General features: G+C 41.5%; 1 pseudogene; it reads right to left on the bottom strand.

Moving 5' to 3' along the window:
* LOC131402237 (adhesion G protein-coupled receptor E1-like) overlaps positions 1–22,330 on the bottom strand; it is a 637,417-nt pseudogene that overhangs the window by 470,895 nt on the left and 144,192 nt on the right.

Raw genomic sequence — 22,330 nt, 5'->3', positions numbered from 1 at the left:
CTACAAGGAAAGATTCGTATCTTTTCTCTGACACTTAAAATCATAGAATTTTAGACTTGAGTGAAATAAGAAATCACCTAGTCCAACCTATGTTCTGCATATAGGGAACCCCAAGTTTGTCCGTAATTCTTCATGAACTCTCTTCTAAGTAGGGTTACTAACTACTTGCTTCGTTTCCCGCATCCTTCCACCATTCCCAGGCTGGGTTTGGGTGTACCTTCCCCAAATATGATAATCTTAACTGTTCAGGAATGGTGCTTGTTTTTAGGTTACTCCTAAGTGTCCACGGAAACTCAGAAGCAAACTCCATGAGGTTACAAATAACAACTGTTCAAGGTGCTAATATTGTTCTGGATGAAGTTATACTCCAAACATTTGTGTAAGCATAAAAACAAGGTCCAATACTCTTCTTCCAGATGAGCTATATCCAGGAATTTAATACTTAGGACATTTGTTCATAGTTATTGTGATGTTCCGTGATTTTACCTTGGAAGTTTTTTTTGTTTTTTCTTTCTCCTGAATGCATCTTCCCCATTATGATTACTCTGTTACTTCAAAACAAACTCCCACATATCTGCCACTGATGAAAACTCTCGAATCAGTTTTGATCTTTGGCAAGCCAAGATTCTTCCAAAAGCATTTTTTCAATACTGGCTATTTATCTACTATTGTAAATATGTAATTTATTTTGTATATCACAAACACTTAGTCTCTATTTAGGAATCTTAGTTCAGTGCTTAACATCAGCAGCACTATTATGTGACCTGCTTGATGAAATATTATTTGGGGGTAAATATTCCCAGACCACCTTAGGGCATTCTGCGAATATGTTCTATTCTTCTTTTTCCAAGCAGTTCATATTTCACCTTCAGGGACTCATTTGTTCACTCCCATTGTGCAAAAATGTCTTTATACCTTATATTCCATTGCTACAGTAAAAGTTTAATACAGTAGTTAGTATGCAACAAAGTATATATTAAGCAAATGGTATATTAGATGTTTTATTCAAATGTCAAAGTAAAACTTTGTCATTTAAACAGCTCATAACAATAGCAACAAATTTCATCTTGTGTATATTTTCCAGATTTATGTCCCATTACAGAGTCAGTAATTCCTTCACAAGCCGTGGAGTATCAAAATAGGTCCCTAATAATTGAAACATTTTTAGCCTTCCTGCTTTGTAGTAACAATTGCCATTTGATGTTTTCCAGCATATTTTATTTTCTTCCTTCCAAGATAGATTTCCTTATTCTGACAGGACAGTGACTGAATTCTCATCATCTTTTAAAAATTACAATCAGGATGTTTCATAAAACTCATGTTTAATGTTATTATCTAGAAATCCATTTGATGAATTTTATTTTATTATAGTGTGGGGGTTTGTTTTCTTTTTTGAATGTTTGAAAATCTTTAACCCAGTTGGAAGCACATACCGTTAGCCTGATAAAATATTGGGTCTTTGTTTTCAGAATAAACAAATACTATTTCTAACTGTGTGGCATCAAAATAGCTTCCCATTATATTATCTTTTTACATAGAATATCCATTAGAAAAAATTTTCTAATGCTTCTTCCTTCTTAGTGTCTCATGTATTATTCTGTTTTTCCTCTTTCCATTGACACATCCTCGTGGGCTAGGTACTGATGCCTTTAGATCAGCATGACTACCATAGATTCCTAATTGATCTCTCTCTCTAAAATCTCCAGTCTCTTCTGTACATAATGGCCTTATTATTTTTCCCAAAATTATTCCATTAGATCATTTTCTTATTCAATAACTTGCCATTGTTGGCCAAAGTAGTAATTTCTTTGTCTGCCAATCATATCTAACTCATTTTTGTAACCCTGGCTCTTAAAACCAAGTATGTCTATACTAGATAATTCTTTTTTATGAATGGCTCCAAAATTATTTCACAGAGGTGCCAGAGGAGTGCATAGCAGAAAGCAAGTAATACTGTAAGGGAAAAAGAAAGCCAAGAAAAATAACGTGCAACGAATTCTTATCATATCATCTTACATATTTCCCTCAAACAGCCTGTGAGCTAGACATCATTATTCTCATTTCATAGATGAGAAACTGAGGCTAAATAGTTATGACCAAGGGCATACAGCTTCAAAGTAGCAAGTCAAGAGTCAAAGACGGGTCTGACTACAAAAACTTTCTGCCTCTGTCTCTTGCCTCAGGTGGTGCTATCTATGTTTTGAATCAAGAGTATTAGTTTCTCAGCTGAGAGGGAGGGGGGAATTCTATGACAGGAAGAGGGAACAGTATGAACAGATAGACACTCATATACCTGGGGCATTTGGGAAAATTGAGTTGTCAACTATTAGAGCATAGTTCCACCACCACTTCCGTTGGTGGATCAGGTAGACAGATTAGAGAACCTACCAGTGGTTTGGAGCAGGACTTGTGGTAGAGAGTGGAATTACCAAGCAGTTAGCCATGACAATTTGTATGTTACCAGAGGTGTTCTGGAGCAAGATGGAGCTATCCGCTCTCTTCCTCAAAGGTATCCACTATTCTAACTTCTACAATTTAGTTTCTGATGTTTATATTAGTGGAATCATGCAGCTGTATTATTGGACGTCTGGTTTCTTTCAGTCAATATTATATTTCTGAGATTCATCCCTACTGTGTATGTAGCTATAGATTATGTTCACTTTCACTGCTGAATGGTACTCTATTTCATGAATATGCCACTCATTATTTATTTATTGTTTTAATTATTATTTTACTGTGGTGATAATACTTAACACAAATCTATCTTCTTAACAAACTTTAAATGTACAATACACTATAATTGACTAAAGATACAATGTTATACAGCAGATCTCCAGAGCTTATTCACCTTACTTATCTGAAACTTGATGCCTGTTGATTAATAATTCCCCATTTCCCTCTCCAGCCAGTCTCTGGTAAACCATCATTCCAGTTTTTGACTTGATGCATTTAACTATTTTCGATATGTCATGTAAGTAGAATCATGTAATACTTGTCTTTCTGTATCTGGTTTATTTCACTTAGCATAATGTCCCCAAGTTCCATCCATGTTGTCACATATTGCAAGATTTCCTTCTTTATTAAGGCTGAATAGTGTTCCACCATATGTATATACCCCATTTTCTTTTTATTTATCCATTCTATATCTATCTGGGTTGTTTCCAGTTTGTAGCCGTAATAAACAATACTGTTATGAATTTCCAGTGCAGTTTTGATGTGCATGTCTGTATTTCTGTTGGGTGTATACCTGAGACTGAAATTGCTGTTCACTGAGTGTGTATATGATTTAGTAGATAATATCATTTTTCCAAAGTTGTTGTATCAATTATACTCCTACCAAATGCATATGAGAGTTGCAGATCAACATCAACAGTTAGTATCCAAATACACATCAACTTTTGATATTGATATTTTTAACTTAAACCATCCTGATCACTGGGTAACGTTTAATCACTGTAGTTTAACTTTCTTTTATTCATTTATTTTTTTTTGTGAGGAAGATGGGCCCTGAGCTAACATCTGCCAATCCTCCTCTTTTTGCTGTGGAAGACTGGCCGTGAGCTAACATCCATGCCCATCTTCCTCCACTTTATATGGGACGCCGCCACAGCATGGGTTGCCAAGCGGTGCATCGGTGCGCACCCAAGATCTGAACCGCCGAACCCCAGGCTGCCGCAGCGGAGCGCGCGCACTTAACCACTTGCACCACCAGGCCGGCCCCCGTTGTTTAACTTTCATTTCTCTGTTGACTAATGATGTTGAGTATCTTTTAATATATTTATCTATCATTTGTATATCGTATTTTATGATATACCTATTCGTTTCTTATCCATTCTTCTATTGTTATCTGTCATTAATTTGTAGGGTTTCTTTGTTATACACATTGCAAACGTCTTTTCCTGTCGGTTGCTTGCCTTTTCACTGTCTTAATGGTATCTTGCAATGAACAGAAGTTCTTAATTTTAATATTGTCCACTATGTCAATATTTGCCAATATTTTCCTTTCTAGTTAGTGTAATACTAGTGTTTTTTGTAATACTAATTAAGAAATATTAGCCTATAGATGTGGGATGATAAATAAGAGGTGTCTCTAACAATCGGGAATCAATTAAGGACAGGATCAAAGCAGGCACAGAAAGGGAACAAGCGAGCAGAGACAGATCATGAACCGTTAGGTTCACGGTATGTGGGTGTGTTGGGATGACTTAAGGCTACGGAATTGAGACGGACACTACCTCTTACTCAGGTCTTCCCTGCCAAACAGGACTCAGTCTAAGTTTCTTTGGAATGACCTAAGAAACAGCTGGCATGCATTTAGGGGCTTGCTATGAGAGGCTGGGTTGCAGCACACCAGATTGCCAGGGCACTGCTTTCACTATGTACTCTGTTTCCCCACCTGAAGACGTAGGGCCTGGACGAAGAGCAGTGTGTATGTCAGCCAGGCTTGGCACGAAGGAATAAAAGACAGCGGAAACGAGCAGCGGTAAATACAGACAGGAGCACCAAATTCAATGAATGAATAATACCAATTCAATGACTGATCTTGAAGAACTTTATGAACTGTTCTCAAACAGGTACAAGTGCTAATGCCTATAATATAGGACGAGCCATCCGGTGTTTCCCATGTGGTCTGTCTGCCTTGACGTTTGGTATATAGATTTCTACACACTTTATATTGTTTCTCGCATATTAGAGTATATTATTCAGTTTTTCCTGTTTTAAGAGTCAAATCTGCTTCTGAAAAAAGACAGGAAGGGGAGAGAAATTTGTTTGGTTAATTGAAAAAAATCAAGAAGTTCATGATTTCAGGCATGACTAGATCCAGGGAATCAAAGACAAATCATTGGGTCTCAGTCTCTCTCTCTCTCTCTCAATCTTTCTCTCTGTCTCTGAAGTCTGTGTATATTAGCAAAAGCACATATTGAGGCAGTGTACAATAGTGGTAATGAACACAGGTTCTAGATCCAGACCGCATAGTTTCAACTCTCAGCTTTAACATTAACTTTGAAACTTTGGGCAAGACATTTAGCCTTATTTACCTCATCTTTAGATTGGGGATGATAAATGTCAACCCTGCCTCTAAGGGTTATTGTAGGACTAAATGATTAATTGTGTGGTTAATTAACACATAGTAAGCTCAATTAATATTATCTAGCCATATCTTGATTCTATTTTCCTCTGCATTAACTTCAGTCTCAGGATCTCCTTAGACAGGATCTCCACATATGGTAGCAAAACTGCTACCAGCAGCTCAAGATTTTTTTTTTTTATAATTTTATTTATTTATTTATTTTTCCCCAAAAGCCCCAGTAGATAGTTGTATGTCATAGTTGCACATCCTTCTAGTTGCTGTATGTGGGACGCAGCCTCAGCATGGCCGGAGAAGCGGTGCGTTGGTGCGCGCCCGGGATCCGAACCCGAGCCACCAGCAGCGGAGCGCGCGCACCCAACCACTAAGCCACGGGCCGGCCCTCAAGATTTTTACTATTAAGTTTAAATCTGTTGTAAAGAGAGATTTCCTATCCCCAATCATTCCAACATATAGCTCAGAAATGAGTTTTGTGCCTTTGATATTCCTGTCTTCTATTGTGTAGTTATCCATGACCCAAGCACTGTGGCGAGGCTAATGTGGTTCTCTGACTGGATCAAATAATCACTCCTGGATCCAAGCTGGTGGGATCAGTCCCAATATAGCAACGTGGCTTGACAATGGAAGAGGGGCAATGCCCTAAAAAAAGCTAACACCTTTACCTTAAGAAAAAAGAACGTACTGGCTAAGCTAAAACCCCAAGTGTACAAGAACAGAGGGCATCATGTAGGTTTTCTTGGGCAGCTCCTCCAGCTATCAATCAGAGGTTTGTTCTTAGAGGGGCAGGAAACAGGACAGCAAGGATGGAAGCTGTGATGGCAATGAATGCTGTGATGAGCTCAATGGGTAGAGCTATACACTCCTGGAAAATTCCACTGTGATGGATTATGACTTGCATCTCTATACTATGTAACAATGGAAATGATCTTCTAGAACATGGTTGGTGCAGTAATTGGTCTAAGATGGTGGGTGATGGACAAGTGGATATGGAGATGGATAACTCTGAGCAGTGACTGCTGGAAGGCATGAGGAAAAAAGGGCTCAATGGTAGGATATCAGTGTTAGGTAGTTTTTCTTATTAAATCATATGACAATGACCAAGGGAATTGGAGATTCAGTCAAGAGAACGAAGTCTGCCATTTTGGCGAGTGCATCTACCAAGACTGTGATATAATCTTTGGAAAGATGCAAATATCTTATGAAATCTAGGGTGATAGTTTCTCAGAGGGGCTGGGAGTCAGGGTGAATGAAGCAAGTCTTCCAGGATTTTCTGATCCCAAAGAAGTAAGTAACTAGGTGGTGCTATAGCGTAGGGCATTGTGTTGGAAGAGGGAGTACGTGAAATTTCTAAGAGCAACATGAGTATGAGGGCACAATGAAGACTCATGTTTGTATTTCCTCATTTGAATCATGGGGCAGGGTATTTTTGTCTAGTTTAGGACCTGACTGGGGCTCTGCCTGGCTCACTACCAGACACTAAAAGGCATAATCTCCACTTGTTGTTTCTGCCTAATTGTCTCAGTTATTGCCAATTATGGCCAACTAGTGGACTCGCAGTCTGGGCCAGCTTCCCAGTCAGTGCTCTCTTGAGCTCCTCTTGGTTTAAGCCATAAATGTGGGCTAGTTTCAGCCCAGTTGCTGCTAGAAGAACCAAAATTCTACATCTACACTCTCCAAAACAGAAGTGCTAAATTATTTTGTTAGGGTAGGTTGGACACTTCAGACATAGCCTAGAAGATGGCCAGAAACCCCCACATAATTCCTCAATGGGGACTGCCAGGTTATCTAAATAAAATTCACCATTTATCTATGCATAGTTAGCAAGAAACTAAAAATGTCACTTTTTTAGATTCCATATTCATGCATTCAAAAAATATTTATTGAACACCTATTACGTGCCAGGAACCTTTTTAGGTGCTGGGAATGTTACTGTGAGTGCAGCAGATAGAAATCACTGCCCTCATCTATCTCACATTCTAGTAGGGTAAGGCAGACATTAAACAAAATAAGGAAAACACACAGCAAGGAAGAAATGTCATAATGTCTGAGACTTTCTTTAAAATACACCAGAAAAAAAAGTAATGGGGGTATAGATTAAATAAGATTGGTAAAATATTGATAATTATTGAAGCTTAGTGATGGGAACATGGGGATTCATTATACCATTCATACACACACACACATACGCACTTATTCATTTGTAAGAAAAGCTATATAGAAAATGAAAGCAGAATAGGAGAATAAGGAGTGGTTGGGGTACAATTATAAGCAGAGTGGTCAGGATAGGCCTGCTGAAAGGTAACATCTGAGCAAAGATCATATGGATAGGGTTACTCACTCTTCTCAGATATATAATGACAATGAGGTCTTTTCATTTTCTACAACCTATCTGATCTTCCTTGTGAGCCCCTACCCTTTTGGGAAGTAAGGAAGAAAAAAACCTACATTTCATCCAACCCAGGAAAACCTCAGCCTAATCTACTTGTCACCTCAAAGATGTAGGATCGGACAAACTGACACGGCGGTGTGGAGACACAAACCTCTATCACCTATAGTGAACACAACCTTGTCAGTTATCTATAACAGGTCTAAGGTACCCAAGTATCTTCGAAGTCTGCAAGTCTGTACATTTTTATGCCTAACCCAAGTTTATCATTTTTATGTTCTCATCTTTCTTGCACAAGATCCCTCTCCCTAACTGCTCCCCAGTTTTTCCTCAAGGTGACACTAACTAGATCACAGGTTGCTCTACCACTGTTTAACAGTTACTTCATTTTCTTATTAAAATAGCATTATGATAAGGAGGGATTCCAATGCTCAAGCCATCAGGCGTGAGGCCTGTACAGTGTAATGTCAGCGATAGCCTGTCCTTTGGTCAAACTCCACTGTGGCTTTAGCTCATCCTATGCTTATCGGCTTAAGAATGTAAACATTCTGCAGTTGCCTCATCTGTATTTCTCACAATGTCTTGGTGACCTTATACTTTCCCCTGAATTCAGTGACTTCATACAGTCTGCTTTTTATAACCTACATTAATACAATCCCATTCTCCAATAAAAGATATTTTGCCTCTGATCAATTCTACTCAACACCAAGAATTTGAAGACTGATCCTTCAGATCCTCTCCCTAAGCACTGCCCCCGACCCCCGCCCACCCCCTTGAGAAGCCGACTTAACCTCTCTCCTTTTTCTGTCTCATTCAATCCTCCCTTTTGAAAACCCTAGGCTAGTAATTTTTTTAAAACTTAGATCACAGTTTAGTGTGTTGTGAATAGAGTATTAAAAAGAAATGCAATTGTAGCGGATAGAGCATATCAAAATGCATTGCAAGTAATACGAGTAAATTTTTTGTGTTTGCTTCAGGTATAAAATACATATGCTGAATATTATCCATACATGTGAACTGGGTCACCACACAATGTTTCCTACTGTGGTTAGTGGTGCTTTGAAAGCCGGGAAGCTATCAGGGCTCACTTTTGCTATGTTAAATGCAAGTAAAAGGAGTTTAGGAAAAGCTTTTCACTCTCCATGTTTGCAGGACAATTACCTTCCTAGAGAGGTCAGGAAAGTCAGCTTTGGAGTCTAAAGCTCATCAAAGTCCTTTTTGGTGTAGCTTCTTTCGTGTAATAGCCTCTGGCTCCCTTGTGTAATGAGCCTCAAGACCAGGGCAAGGAAGGCTGCAAAGAAGCTCTAAGTTGTATCAGTGTAATATTGTAAATATCACCCTATTAAACATGCCAATCATAAGTCTTGGGCTTCCATATAGATTTGCAGTTGCTTAAGCAACAAAGGCAATTTTTCTTATTGACCCCAAGACATGTTTGAGGAGATAAAGCAATGATGGCTTGCAGATCCCTGAAACAGCTGTGGCAGGAGATGCTGGTACCTGCAGGACAAGCAGTTTCTCTCTTTAACAAACGAGTTCTGCCAGGTAGGTAAGCATAAATATTGTGGTCAGCAGTCCCCTCCCTTATCTCTGGCCTTTAACAGATGCACTTATCCCATTAGAAAGTAAGGATTTTTGTTGACAGCTATGTCATTAGTAGCCAGAACAACATCTAGCATATAAGGTACACTCAAAAAATATTTGTTGAAAAAACTGCTGTTTGAAGTGTATTTTTGCATATATCTTTAAGAAAAGTATGTTCCTAGAATGAACAGTTGCAGCAAAATGTCCATTGTCCCCACATAGGGATTGGGTGTTAGGCTGCCTGGGCTGCAGACCATTGGGCATTAGAATGGCTACGGTGACCGCATTACCAGCAGAGGTCCAGAATAGAGAAAGCCAGGTCAGAATCCCAAGATTCAAGATTTAAGAGCCAGAACTTACATATAAAAGTCAAGTTTTTAGTAATCTGAAGAGATGGAATGAGGACTCAGGGTATGTATAAGAAATGGACAGAAACAGAGAAGTGGGGACCAGACCGGTTTCTGCAAACACCAGTGGGTGGTTTCTTTTATAGGCCAACAGGTAAGTGACACAGGGTGAGTTAGATGATGAAGAGGTGCCATGTTGAAAGAGAAAATGGGAAGATGGTTAGAGAAATAAAACTGGATATGTAGGTGGGCTTTTGCGCGAAAAAAGGAAAAAAGTGAGGGCCTGAATAAAGCAGAGGAAAAAATAGATTTTAGACACATTTCTGATTAGAACTTTCAAGACTTAGTGATCAACTGTTAGTATGATATGAAGGAAGAAAAACAATGACTAAGGTCATTTATTTGGGGGAACTGGGAATACAGTGACTGTATTAAAAAGAGATAGAGACTCTATGGGGAGTGGTGTTGTTCCCCCATAAACTCATTACCTTTATGAGTTTAGTTTTGGACACAATAAATTTGAAGTTTCTGCAGAAAAGTCAAGTTGAGAGGTCAAAAAGACGTTTGGAAATTCTCATCTAGATCTCAGAAAAGAGGTTAGAGATGGAGCTAAAGATTCAGGAATCCATTTGTGTATAAGTGCTAATTAATTTCATAGGACTAACTTGAATGCAAAGATTGCTTATGGACTCATATAGAGAAAAGAGAGTAAATGATGAGGTAGTCTAAAATTTAGGGGTAAATGGAAGAAGTGAGAGGAAAACAGATAAAATAGGATTGGTGGTATTTTCCAAGAAGATGAATTTGACATTTAAGCCTTGTTTTCTTGTACTTTCTCCATGATTATGCCACATGTGATAGCCAAAATTAATGAGCTCTTTCAAATTTCTTCCTTTCTCTCCCCTATTTCCATATACACATATAAGCTGGGATCCAGCAGACACTCTGAGATTCTGAGATCCGCATGTAGGAGGTTTGTTAGGGGGCAGGAGGATACTCTTTGGAACAAATTGTGTGAGAGTTAAGAGAAGTAGGATTGGATAGAGGGAGAAGTTGAACTGTGGTGTAGTCGGAACAGAGGCCTCAGTGACCCATGGGAGCTCTGAAGCCCCTTCAGAGAAGCTCTGAATTAAGGCAAGGGTACCAAACCTTTGTATCCCAACATGGACACAAGGGGTGTAAATTTGAAGGTGGTAGCTTCTTTAAGTCAAGATAATTTCCAGAGAAGAATGTAGCTATGAGCAGTCAGCAGCCCACACTCTAGGCAGATGTGGGCACAAATGTCTCAGTCCTTAAGAGGCTGGAATCTGGGTGTCACTGCACAGCATCCCCTACAGATTCTCATTTATATCTTTATATGGGGGTGTGTATGTGTGTGTGTGTGTGTGTATTTGGTGATTCTCTGGTTTTTCAGTAGCCTATTATAAAAAAATGATTACTGATGACAGAGGTATTCTGGTGATAGAACAAATATATTGGTAAACTTACTGACTGCACCTGCTGTTGTTGCTGAAGCTGCTAGTAAGAACAATTTTCCAACTCATATCCTAGAGGCAGAGAGCATAAACTTGGGTGGGAAAAACAAGGTTGAGGGAGCTCGTCTCTTCCCTGAGAGAAACAGTCAATAAAAATGTGTCTCCTATGCTTCTGATCTTTACAGTTTCCTCATATTGCAGCACTAGAACAGGAACTACACCATATTATTTAGAGCTAAATAATAACAAATACAATTTTTGCCAGAAATTTTAAAAGCGTATCAAAGTTCTTGCTAAGAATAATTTTAACAGACATATAGATGTCTCTATAATGTGCTGTAAGTAATATTTTTTTTTTTGTGAGGAAGATCAGCCCTGAGCTAACATCCATGCCAATCCTCCTCTTTTTTTTTTGCTGAGGAAGACTGGCCTTGGGCTAACATCCGTGCCCATCTCCCTCCACCTTATATGGGACGCCACCACAGCATGGCCTGACAAGCTGTGCGTCAGTGCGCGCCCGGGATCCGAACCTGGGCCGCCAGCAGCAGAGCACACGCACTTAACTGCTATGCCACGGGGCCGGCCCCCGTAAGTAATTATTTTTATAGGTCATCCAAACTTAATACTATCGTACAAGGCAAACCTAAGAGTTTTATGCTTATATATTTCTGGGTTGTCTCAAGTCCTCTTTGTAAAGAATTCAGATGTATATAAATATTAACATATTAATAGAAAAATAGTTAATTAAAACTAGGTAATGGAATCAGGAGAATGTATCATATTTATCTGTGAATAAATGTAAATTAATGATTTTTGAATTGTTTTTGTATTAAGTAATTCTGAGGGGGTAAACCTGACCTTATTCAAGCCTAAATTTCTTCAGATCTCTTCTGAATCCACTACGAAGTTTATAACGTGTCCATTTCACAGATATATTAAAGAAATGGTTGGTTGGGGTGGAGTGGCGGGGCTAAGGACAAAATTAAACAGACTCTGCCATCAAGTGGCTAGGTAATCTTGGATACATCATGTAAGCTCTTCAGGTTTTCATTTTCTTATCTGTAAAATGAGGAGGTTAGACAATTACTAAGGACCCTTCATGCTCTAAGGGACATATCAGAGGGATAAATGGTTCGTCAGCAATGAGTTCAAACAGCATGTAGCACATGTTACTGAAGGAAGTGTTTTTAAAGTAGAATTACAGGATTTTGCCTCTGAAATATATATAAGCTATAGAATTCCTGAAAGTAGTCTATGACTGCCCTCTCCTGTTAATTATATGGTGAGGAGAAGAAATAAACCAAATACAAAGGGTTTTTATTTTAAACTAACTGATAAGATTCCTACCACCCTGTCCAACAAATATCCATTTACTCAGAAAGGAGGAAATATGTTAAAATAATACATTCATGTGAGTTTGATCAAACATTGCACATTTTTACAGTTATGAGAAAGCCCATGGCTATCACTGCATTAAGAAATTGACCCAAGGAAATAATATGCAACATATGAGGCATCATCAATTCATGTCATTAAACGTAAGTGTGGTGCTTAAAAGAATAAAAACATTTTTAAATGCCATAAAGCAGCAGAGCTAATCTAGTTATTATTTTGCCTCCAAAAAAGCAGCAAGAAAATTTCTATTATATGCTTGCCCAAATCTCAAAGTTCAATGACGTATCCCAAATATCTTTAATGTCTCTTGACAACTAATGGTGCTATTAGGTATTTGATTTAAATTTCCTTTGTTTTTATTCTATATCTTTGGTTGTTGTTGTTGTTTTATTCTGAGCATCAGAAAACAGCATTTTAAAATTGCAACATGAATTCCCATACTTCTACACTCAAAATACAACTATTTCATTCATTCAACAACTTTTTTTTAATTGAGATATAACTCACTTACCATAAACTTCACTCTTTTAAAGTATATAATTCAGTGTTTTTTATCATAGTCACAAGGGACAACTATTTATTGAACGCCTACTATGTGCCAGGTTTCTGTTCAATTTGATTTTCATGTAGTAGAAGTCAGAGTTTTCAAATTATAACGTGAACATTCCTTACTTTTGCCAGAAAAACCAGGTACTGTTGGAATAATTCTTGGTTCCTGACCAGAGACAAATTTAGACAATGAGGAAAATGGAATATGCTGAGAAAGCAGGAAGTGAGATAGGGTTTGGAGAACTAGATCAGAACTGTCCCACTGTCAATGAACCTCATCACGTGTGGCATTTGGGGCATGGATAGTCCCTGGTAGAATGTGGGGGCCCGGTTACTAAAACTTTCACCAATTGTGACTTGGGAGATTATTCTGATGCAGAGGAATGCCCTATGTGGGGCAAAATACAGGCAGTTCAAAAGTGTGTGTACGTGTATGAACAATGGATACAAGCTATGATTGGCTGGCCATTAGGTTAGACGGTTAAACCTGAGAGCAGTTAACAAACAAGTGGAAACTCTCTACTTCACTAGCTGTGAAGCTACTAAAGCAGGCCAGACGGCTTGCTGAGCAGCTGCCATAGACGCCCTTAACTCCTGTCCTGGGAAACTGAAAAAGCTTGACTACCAGACTCAGAACTTCATTATCAAGAAGCTTCAAAAACAATTGCAGCCAGGCCGGCCTGGTGGCTTAGTGGTTAAGTGTGCGCGCTCCGCTACGGGCGGCCCGGGTTCGGATCCAGGGCGCGCACCCATGCACCGCTTCTCCGGCCATGCTGAGGCCGCGTCCCACATACAGCAACTAGAAGGATGTGCAACTATGACATACAACTATCTACTGGGGCTTTGAGGAAGGGAAAAAAAGGAGGAGGATTGGCAATAGATGTTAGCTCAGAGCTGGTCTTCCCCAGCAAAAACGAGGATTAGCACGGATGTTAGCTCAGGGCCGATCTCCCTCACAAAAAAAAAAAAAAAATTGAAGCCAAAGATAGGTAACTTGTTGGAAAACTTGGGACACCGACGCATGGGATGGGGACAGCTGGATGGATGCCCGCAAAGATTCTGGCTCCTGAGACCCCTCTGAACACTGAGAGCCTACAAAGGTTGCCCACCTTTCTTACTAAAAGCTAACACTCCTCCCACACAGAAAGCCACTGCAGCGAGTGCTTCTGAATAAAGCAACAGAGAGCCCTCTCAGAAACTTATCCCACCTCCTCTCATGGCAGTCACGCCAATAACTAGGGTTAAGTCACAGCATAATCTACATGGGAATGTGCTAGGCCTGATCTATACCCCAAAGAAGCTGCCAGAATGAGTCAGCATATATTGGCAGGAAAAAGGGAAGTTTTTAGGACTGGATTTTGAGGGTGCCTCGTCAAGAGACCTAGCATATAAGATTGGATAATGGTGAGCTTATTGACTTGGAGGCACTCTTGAGATATGGGATGTAACACCATGGCAGGCCCCAGGCGCAAACTCCCCGTTAGGATGGTTCCTAGAAGTCTGGAGAAAGTAATAGCCTGTGCTGAGAGATCTTGAAATGCTTAAATTGCCATGGCAGTCAGTGGAGGGCGGGATTAAAAACCTCAAGGGGAGTGGGCAGGCTGGAGTGCATATATTATGTGAGGCCAGAAGCCCTTAGGGAAGATTATGGGAGGGGCCAGAGGATACATCATTCACCAAGGCCCTCAGTAAGAGAGACATCCTGGTAAAAGAGACACCACCCTCACCACGAAGTTCAGTGACAGTTCACCTCTGAGGGCCAGGGCTCACAGTAGGAGATGCTATCACAGAGCTTGGCTTATTAATAGCAATGGGAATGATGGGGCCCAGAAGCATAGTAGATCCAGGAGGCAGAACTTAATGCCAGAAGTCAGAGTAGTCACAACTATCAGAATGACTGGCAAAATCAGAGTGATAGCCAAGGGAGCTTGACCTAGAAAGAGTTGTGGAGATGTTTTATAGAACCCAGTTCTCCTAGGGGAAAAATAAATGGGCAGGGAATAAAGGTACTACCTAATATACGTAATCAAAGAAAGCAAGAGTGGATGAGGGTGGTCACTACAATAAAAAGTGTCACGATCTCTTGTCCAGTTTCCAGATCTGAGTCAATTTTCAGACCCAGAACCTACTGACTATAAAGGTGGCCAAGTCCTGGAGGAAAGGACCCCACAACTCTATGGCAAGTATATACTGTAATAATTCTTCTAGTCCTTCCTCAAAGGGACCTACACCATTTTCTCAGGTGACTGCACACTGAGAAAGGGGGAATATCTAGCTATTTCAGGAAAAATTAGACACAGGATCTGAGTTGACATTGATACTTAGAGACCCAGATTATCATCTTGGTCTCCTCATTAAGAGTAGGAACATACAGAAGCCAGGCAATAAATGGCCAAATCCTGGCTCAGAGTAGGTACACTGGGTCCATGGAAACACCTAGTGGTCATTTCCTCAGTCCCTGAAGGTTACAACTGTGAGTAACATACTTGGCAGTTGGAGTAATCCCCACTTTGGGTTTTAGCTCCTGAAGTAAGAGCTGTTACAGTGGGGAAGGCCAAGTAGAAGTCTTGGAAATTGATACCCAGCCTGCTTCAGACAAAATAAACCAAAAACAATGTATCATATTTTGGGTGTGCATGGCAGAGATTAGCGCCACTCTTAAGGATCACAAGAATGCCTGGGTGGAGGTCTGTGATGGTTAATTTTCTGTGTCAACTTGACTGGGCCACAGGGTGCCTGGACATTTGGTTAAACACTTTGGGTGTGTCTGTGAGAGAGTTTCTGGATGAGATTAATATTTGAATTGGTAGACTGAGCAGACTGTCCTCCCCAAGGTGGGTGGGCCTCATCCACTCTGTTGAAGGCCTGAATAGAACAAAAAGGCTGAGTAAGGGAGAATTTGCTTTCTCCTCTTGTCTTCAAGCGGGGACGTCAGTCTTCTGCCTTTGGACTCTGACGTGGACCGGAACTTATACCATCAGCTCTCCTGGTTCTCAAGTCTTTAGACTGGGACTGAAACTATACCATAGGCTCTCCTGGGTCTCCAGCTTACTGACCATAGATCTTTGGACTTCTCAGTCTCTATAACTGCAGGAGCCAGTTCCTTGTAATAAATTTCTTTTTATATATACCCTATTGGTTCTGTTTCTCTGGAGAACCCTAATACATGGTCCCTATCATATCTCCATTTAATTCACCTCTCTGCCCCCTGCAAAAACTGGATGAATTCTGGAGAATGACCCTAGACTACTGCAAGCCCAACCAAGTAATAGCCCTGATTGCAGGTGTCAGACTCAACCTGTCTCTTTAGTAGAGCATATTACTATGGCTTCAGTCTCACAATTTGGGGTAAAGCAAACTGAGCACAGAACCTTCTGGATGTTTATGCTATTTTCTTTCTTTCTTTTCTTTCTTTTTTTTTTTTTTGCTGGGAAAGATTCATCCTGAGCTAACATCTGTCGCCAATCCTCTTTTTTTTTCCCCCTCTCCCAAAGCCCCAGTACATAGTTGTATACTGTAGTGGTAAGTCCTTCTAGTTTTTCTGTGTAAGCCACCACCACAGCGTGGCTACTGACAGACAAGTGGTCTGATTCCACCCCCGGGAACTGAACCCAGGCTGTCGAAGGGGAGCGCACTGAACTTTAACCACTAGACCATCAGGGCTGGCTCTCCTTCTTTCTTTCTTTGTTTTTTTCTTTCTTTTTTTTTTTTTTTTTTACAGTTGTCTCATCCACACCTCATTTATCTGAATATTTTTAGCTAGTTATCTTTCAGTTTTTCAAAAGCATTCCACAAAATTTTCACAGAAAAAACTGTTTACCTTCTTAGTTCATCAATTTACATAATTTTTTTCAATTACATAATTGCAATAACAAGTACAACTAGAATTAACAGGCTTAAGAACAAACACATAATCTCTTAAAATACACAATTCAACTCACAGGAGCAAAAATGTATGTTGCACTAGAGTAGCTTGCCAGCTGTAAGCTGTTAGAGATTCCGCATACCAACAACAGCAGTGTGTTGTAGAGATGGAATGGGGAGGGTCGGTCATTCATTCTAAGGAGTTATAGTGGATTTAAGATTAAATGGAGCTCAGTTGTAAGTGTTTACACTCAGAAAGGACAAGATTCTCCTCTCCTTCTCCCCAGCCCTGTGTGTTTGTATGTGTCTACTGGGGCGGGGGGGCGGCGATGGTAGAGAAATGTACTTTTGCTCTTTTGTTCTCGTCAACGTTAAACAGATCTGATCTTATCATTTCCCTGCTCCCAAACCACCATCAGTCCCCACTGCCTTCAAGACAAATAAAAACTCCTTAAAAGTGGTGTATAAGGCCCTTCACCACCTCAGACTCCCTATCTTTTCAGTCATATATCTACCTCGTGCCATTTCCCCCACCAACCCTCCTGTCATGCCGAACCAGAGGAGATCATGCTCTTTCACTTACCCATGACCTTGCCACTCAGACTAGAATGAATTTTTCCTTCTTTTTAGGGTGACTACATAATTTGCTGTCCAAACTGGTACACATTTGAGAATGAAAGGGGACACTAACCAGATGGGACAATGGGAAAACAGATACAAACTGGGGTAGTTCTGTGTAAACAGGCCTATGGTCACCGTGCTCATTGTAGGCCCATTGATTTCCTCATTTCTGTGATCTCAGTGCCTAACACTCAGTGGGTGCTCCAAAAATCTTAGTTGAAATTGATCACATATTCTACGACCTTCCCCTATTGTTGTTGTTATTTTCCTCTCCAACCTTGGTCACCACTAATACATATAGAAACTTTGTGTGAATTACAATATGTGCCCTTTCTTCCTAGCAGACTACACAGCGAGTGGACACAAGCTGGGTTTCAGCCACCACTTTCCCTCACATGGGCATTTTTGTATAGTGAGAAAAGTACTCAATGTGTCTCCAACTATTTATCCTGTATAAAAATTAAGTGGTTGTGGAAGATACTGAAGCACTCTACTAAAATATATGTCAGATGACATTTGAAATCTGGATGAGAAAAGATGCCAAATGAAATCTGTAGTAAGAAGAGCAAAGTATCAAACATTTATCTGGAATTTTATGCAGAGTGAACATAAGAGGACTGTGAAAATCTATTCGGGAGTAATAAATTTGCTTCACATTGAAACAGGGAAATATTTTACAAGTGGAACACAGGGCCATAATATTATTCAGAGAAAGCGTACTATCAATATCAATCTAAGAAAAAGAAAAAAATGATATTCTTATCACTTGGAAATGGGCTATGATAACCTTATGTATAAAAGGTCTATTTTATTTTAAGAAACCTATCTTAAAAAACAAGCATCCAGTACTTTTTTGGTTGTTCAATACTTTCATAGTACCTACATTTAAAGATACTAGCCATTAGTCACTTAAAACAACAAAAACTTAACTTCAAACGTCTTGTCCTTTAAGAACCTGCCTTTCCTTTTAAATCTATCTATGTATCCCACTCCTCTATTACCATTCTTTACATCTAGAACACCACATGTTTTAATTTTTAAGTTGCTTGTATTAAAACAGTAATTAAAGAAATAATTTTTTAAAATGGACTCAATTTAAAATTCTAATCTCCATTAGGTTCGTTTTGAAAAAGTCTAAATAATTAAAGTTCATTAAGAAATCAAATAGTTTTGAAAGGCTAACAGTTAAAAAGTCCTGTGCCTTGTCTCTCTTCTCTCCATCTCTCTTCTCTCCATCTCTGGTCCCTGTTTCCCAGAGGCAAACACTTTTCAGCTATGAAAGCTGTTTCTTCTGTCAGCAAGCTCCATCTTTATTTGAGGCTCTTTTGTTGCTGGTTACAAGCAAGGCTTAGTTTTAGGCTAAGTTGTTACATAGAATAGATCCTCCTCATTCATTAGCACCCTTACGAAACCACAACCCCCACCCACTGAGATTTCACTAAAAGATACTACCTAGTTTGCCATCCTTTATAGCCAGGTTTCTCAACAATGGCATTATTGTCATTTTGGGCCAGATAATTCTCTGTTGTGGGGGGCTGTCCAGTGCATTGTAGGATCTTTAGCAGTATCCCCGGCCTCTGCCCAATACATGTCAGTAGCAGCCCCCACCCAATTCATTGTGACAACCACAAATGTTTCCAGATTCTTGCCAAATATCCCCTGAGGTGCAAAATCTCCACCCACCACTGCCCTGTTAATAACCACTATTTTCTAAATAAATATTCTGGCCTCTCCACACTTCATCTAAACCAAATGTCATGAGTGAATGCAGTGTTAATACAATGATGTCCATAGTTTTTCAATACTAATGGCACATTAGAATCATCTTTTTAAAAGGGGAGCTTTGAAAGAACGCATATGCCAAGGCCCCACCTTAGAACAATGGAATGAAATCTCTTAAGGTAAGTCTTGAGCATTTTTCTTTTTCTTTTTTTTGGTGAAGAAGATTAGCTCTGAGCTAACATCTGCTGCCAATCTTCCTCTTTTTGCTAAGGAAGATTAGCCGTGAGGTAACAGCTGCGCCCATCTTCCCCTATTTTTGTACACAGTTTGCCACCACAGCATGACTTGATGAGCAGTGCATAGGTCCGCAGCCAGGACCTGAACCTGCGAACCCCAGGCCGCCAAGGCAGACTGCGCGAACTTAACCATTACACCACCAGGCCGGCCCCTTGAGCATTTTTATTTTAAAGCTCCTTAGGTAATTCTAAACTTCGGCACAGCTGAGAACTACCTTCTTAACATATTACTCTTCCCAGGAATATATGCTTTCAAATAGATTTCTACCAAGACTTTTCAAACATTAGTAGAGCATGAGGCATGTATCTGGGGAGTAAAAGACTCACAGAAATTCTCAAGCTACACCAATTAAGTGTCTATAGCCCATAATTATAAACAGTGATATCTAGTGTTCAGTTCCCGATTGGAAAAAAAGGTATATGTGTTAATTCTTACAGCTAACTCTAATATATTCAACCTCTCTTTCAAAGGGATATTTCCCAGTCTTTGAAACACCTTAAATCTGTCACCTAAACAAACAAAAATCCACAAGCCCCCCCAAAAAACAAACAGAACAATTCATATTCACTCTCAAGTCAAAGTCAAACTGTCTGAGAGAGAAATTTAGACTCACTGATTCCATTTCTTCATTTATCACATCCCACTCCAATCTGGCTTCTGGTCCTATTATTCCAACAAAATAGTTCTTGCTAAGGTAAATGACCCTTATGTTACTAAATCTAATGGATATTATTCAGGCCTTATTTCACATGACTTCTCAACAGCATTGGACACTACTCACCACTCCTTCCTTGAATCATTTATGCCTTTGTCTTCCATTGCACAACACCCATCTGATATCTGCAACTCCTTAGCCAGCTCATCTTCCTCTACCTAGGCAAAAATTAATTTAAACTCTTCATTGCACACTCCTAGGTTGTCTGCTAAGTCTATTTCATGTATACTCAAGACTTTAATTTCTCCCTACATACTTAACAGTTAGTTTTCAGTCTAGATCTTACTTCTCAGCTCTAGACTTCTATCCAAAAGCCTCTTGGATGACTCAAAGGCATCAGAAACTCAGTAAGTCCTACACCAATGATCTCCACACCTACTCATCTCCAAACATATTACCTTTCAAATGGATGTCATCAATCAGCTCCATCCCATTCCATTGTATGCACAGCTTCCCTCCTCCACCTGACCTTGAATCCAATTGCATCAACAAATCCCTCCTCGCGCCCAGTGGGGAAGGGGAGCGAGCAGGGAGCTTACATCGCGCGGGCGGCGGCGGCGGCTGCGCTTGCTCTCTCGGCGTTCTGGCGGCTGCCAGGAGCCGATAAGCGGCGGGAGCGGGAGCGCGCACGTGGCTGCGGCGACGACGACGGCTCGTCCTTTCTCGTCTTAGCTGCCCTCGCCGTTGGTGCTTCAATCCTGAATAGATTGTTGGAACCGCTCCGCAGGGGGTCGCGCGTGGGAGCCGCGGGCCGGGGCTTCCCCTCCCCCTCCCCCTCACGGACTCCTGCTTCCCCCCAGACGCCCGGAGCCCGAGGACTCACCCGGCGGCGGAGACCTGACTGGGCTCCCTCCGCCCCCGCGAAGCCTGCACGGCCGCCGGTAAGACAGGGGGCGGCGGGCGGGTCAGGATGTGGCGGGGAGGCCGGGCGGGGGGCGGGGGCGCCGGGCGAAGGCCGGGGCGGCTCTGCGAGGGCGGCGGCGGCAGCGGCCGGGCTGGGCGCGCGGGGGGCGCGTGAGTGGCGCGCGCAGGCGGCTCCGCGGAGCGCGTCCTAGCGCCGGCGGGCGGCGGAGCCCGGCCCTCCTCGGCGTGGGCGCGGCGGGGCCGCGAGGGCAGAGCCGCGGAGCGCGAGCGGCGAGCGCTTGGCCGGCGCGTCGCCCCCGCCGCGACCCGGCCTCCCGGCACGTGGGGGGCGGCGGCGAGGGGGAGGGGCGGCGGCCCAGGCGAGCCCGGGAGGGCGCGGAGCGGGGCGGCGGGAAGTGTGAGGCGGGAAGAGAGACTCGGGGACCGGGAGGGAGGCCCTGGGAGGGAGGGGGGTGGGAGTGTGCGTCCGGCCGGGAGACTGACTGGAGCGAAGCTGCGATGGACGGAGGCGGGAGGAGGAAGGCTTCCAGCCTCCTTTCGAGCCCCGCTTCGGAAACTCAGCAGGAGCAGAGCAGCTGTTGAAGGACCGGGCACAGGGGAGGAGGGTTGGGGAGGTTTGACTTCATTGTTGAGACGCGGGAAAGGCTGGAGAGAGCTGCGTGCGCCTGGAGCTGCAGAACTCAGGGCTGTGAGCAGGGCCTCAGAAAGAGGACTGACTCGGGGAAGGCAGATGAGGGGGAAAAGGAAGTTAGAATGTCCAGAGAAAGCCGTTTTGAGGAGCGAAAGGAAGGTGGAAAGGAAAGAACGAACAGAGGAGTGAACTTTCTCAACGCAGAGAGACTTTCGGGAAAGAGGCGGTTTGTTAGAGTCCCTAGATTTTTAAGACTTGTTGAACAGTAAAGCTCTTTGACGGGTTGGAATTAATCTTTAACATGAGGAATAAATGTTGCGTGGAAGAGTTACTTTTTGGATAACCAGTTCTTGCAAAGAGTCTACTGGACCTTAGTCTCTGGAGAATTAAAATCTCGATCTAGATGTAGAGTTTGCTGTGATTAAGTTGGCAACAGCCTGTTTTCCTCCTCTTTTTTGTGGAATGGAGATCATCTTGGGACTGAATTCTCTTTGCTGAGGTCAGAGGATCTGACGTCTCCTTCCCCCGCTTCTTCCTCTCCCTCCCCTGCCAGAGATCTCCTTTGTTTATTCGTGGATGGCTTGTAGGTGACTCTCCAGTGTTGTGCTGAAATCTTAAAAGGTGGGAATGCTGTGTCTTGGTCCGTGATTTCTGCCCCAAACCCGTTACTTAAAAAATCATAGTGTATATTCCATTACCTTTTTTTTTTTTTTAATGGAATCTCGGCAAGTCCAACCTGGATAAATATTATTTAAATTTTATCATTCCACTGTCGGCTTTCCTGTGAAAGT

Source organism: Diceros bicornis (genome assembly GCF_020826845.1).
Source record: "Diceros bicornis minor isolate mBicDic1 chromosome 35 unlocalized genomic scaffold, mDicBic1.mat.cur SUPER_35_unloc_1, whole genome shotgun sequence".
Taxonomy (NCBI): domain Eukaryota; kingdom Metazoa; phylum Chordata; class Mammalia; order Perissodactyla; family Rhinocerotidae; genus Diceros; species Diceros bicornis.
This window is presented reverse-complemented; position numbering and strand designations above follow the sequence as displayed.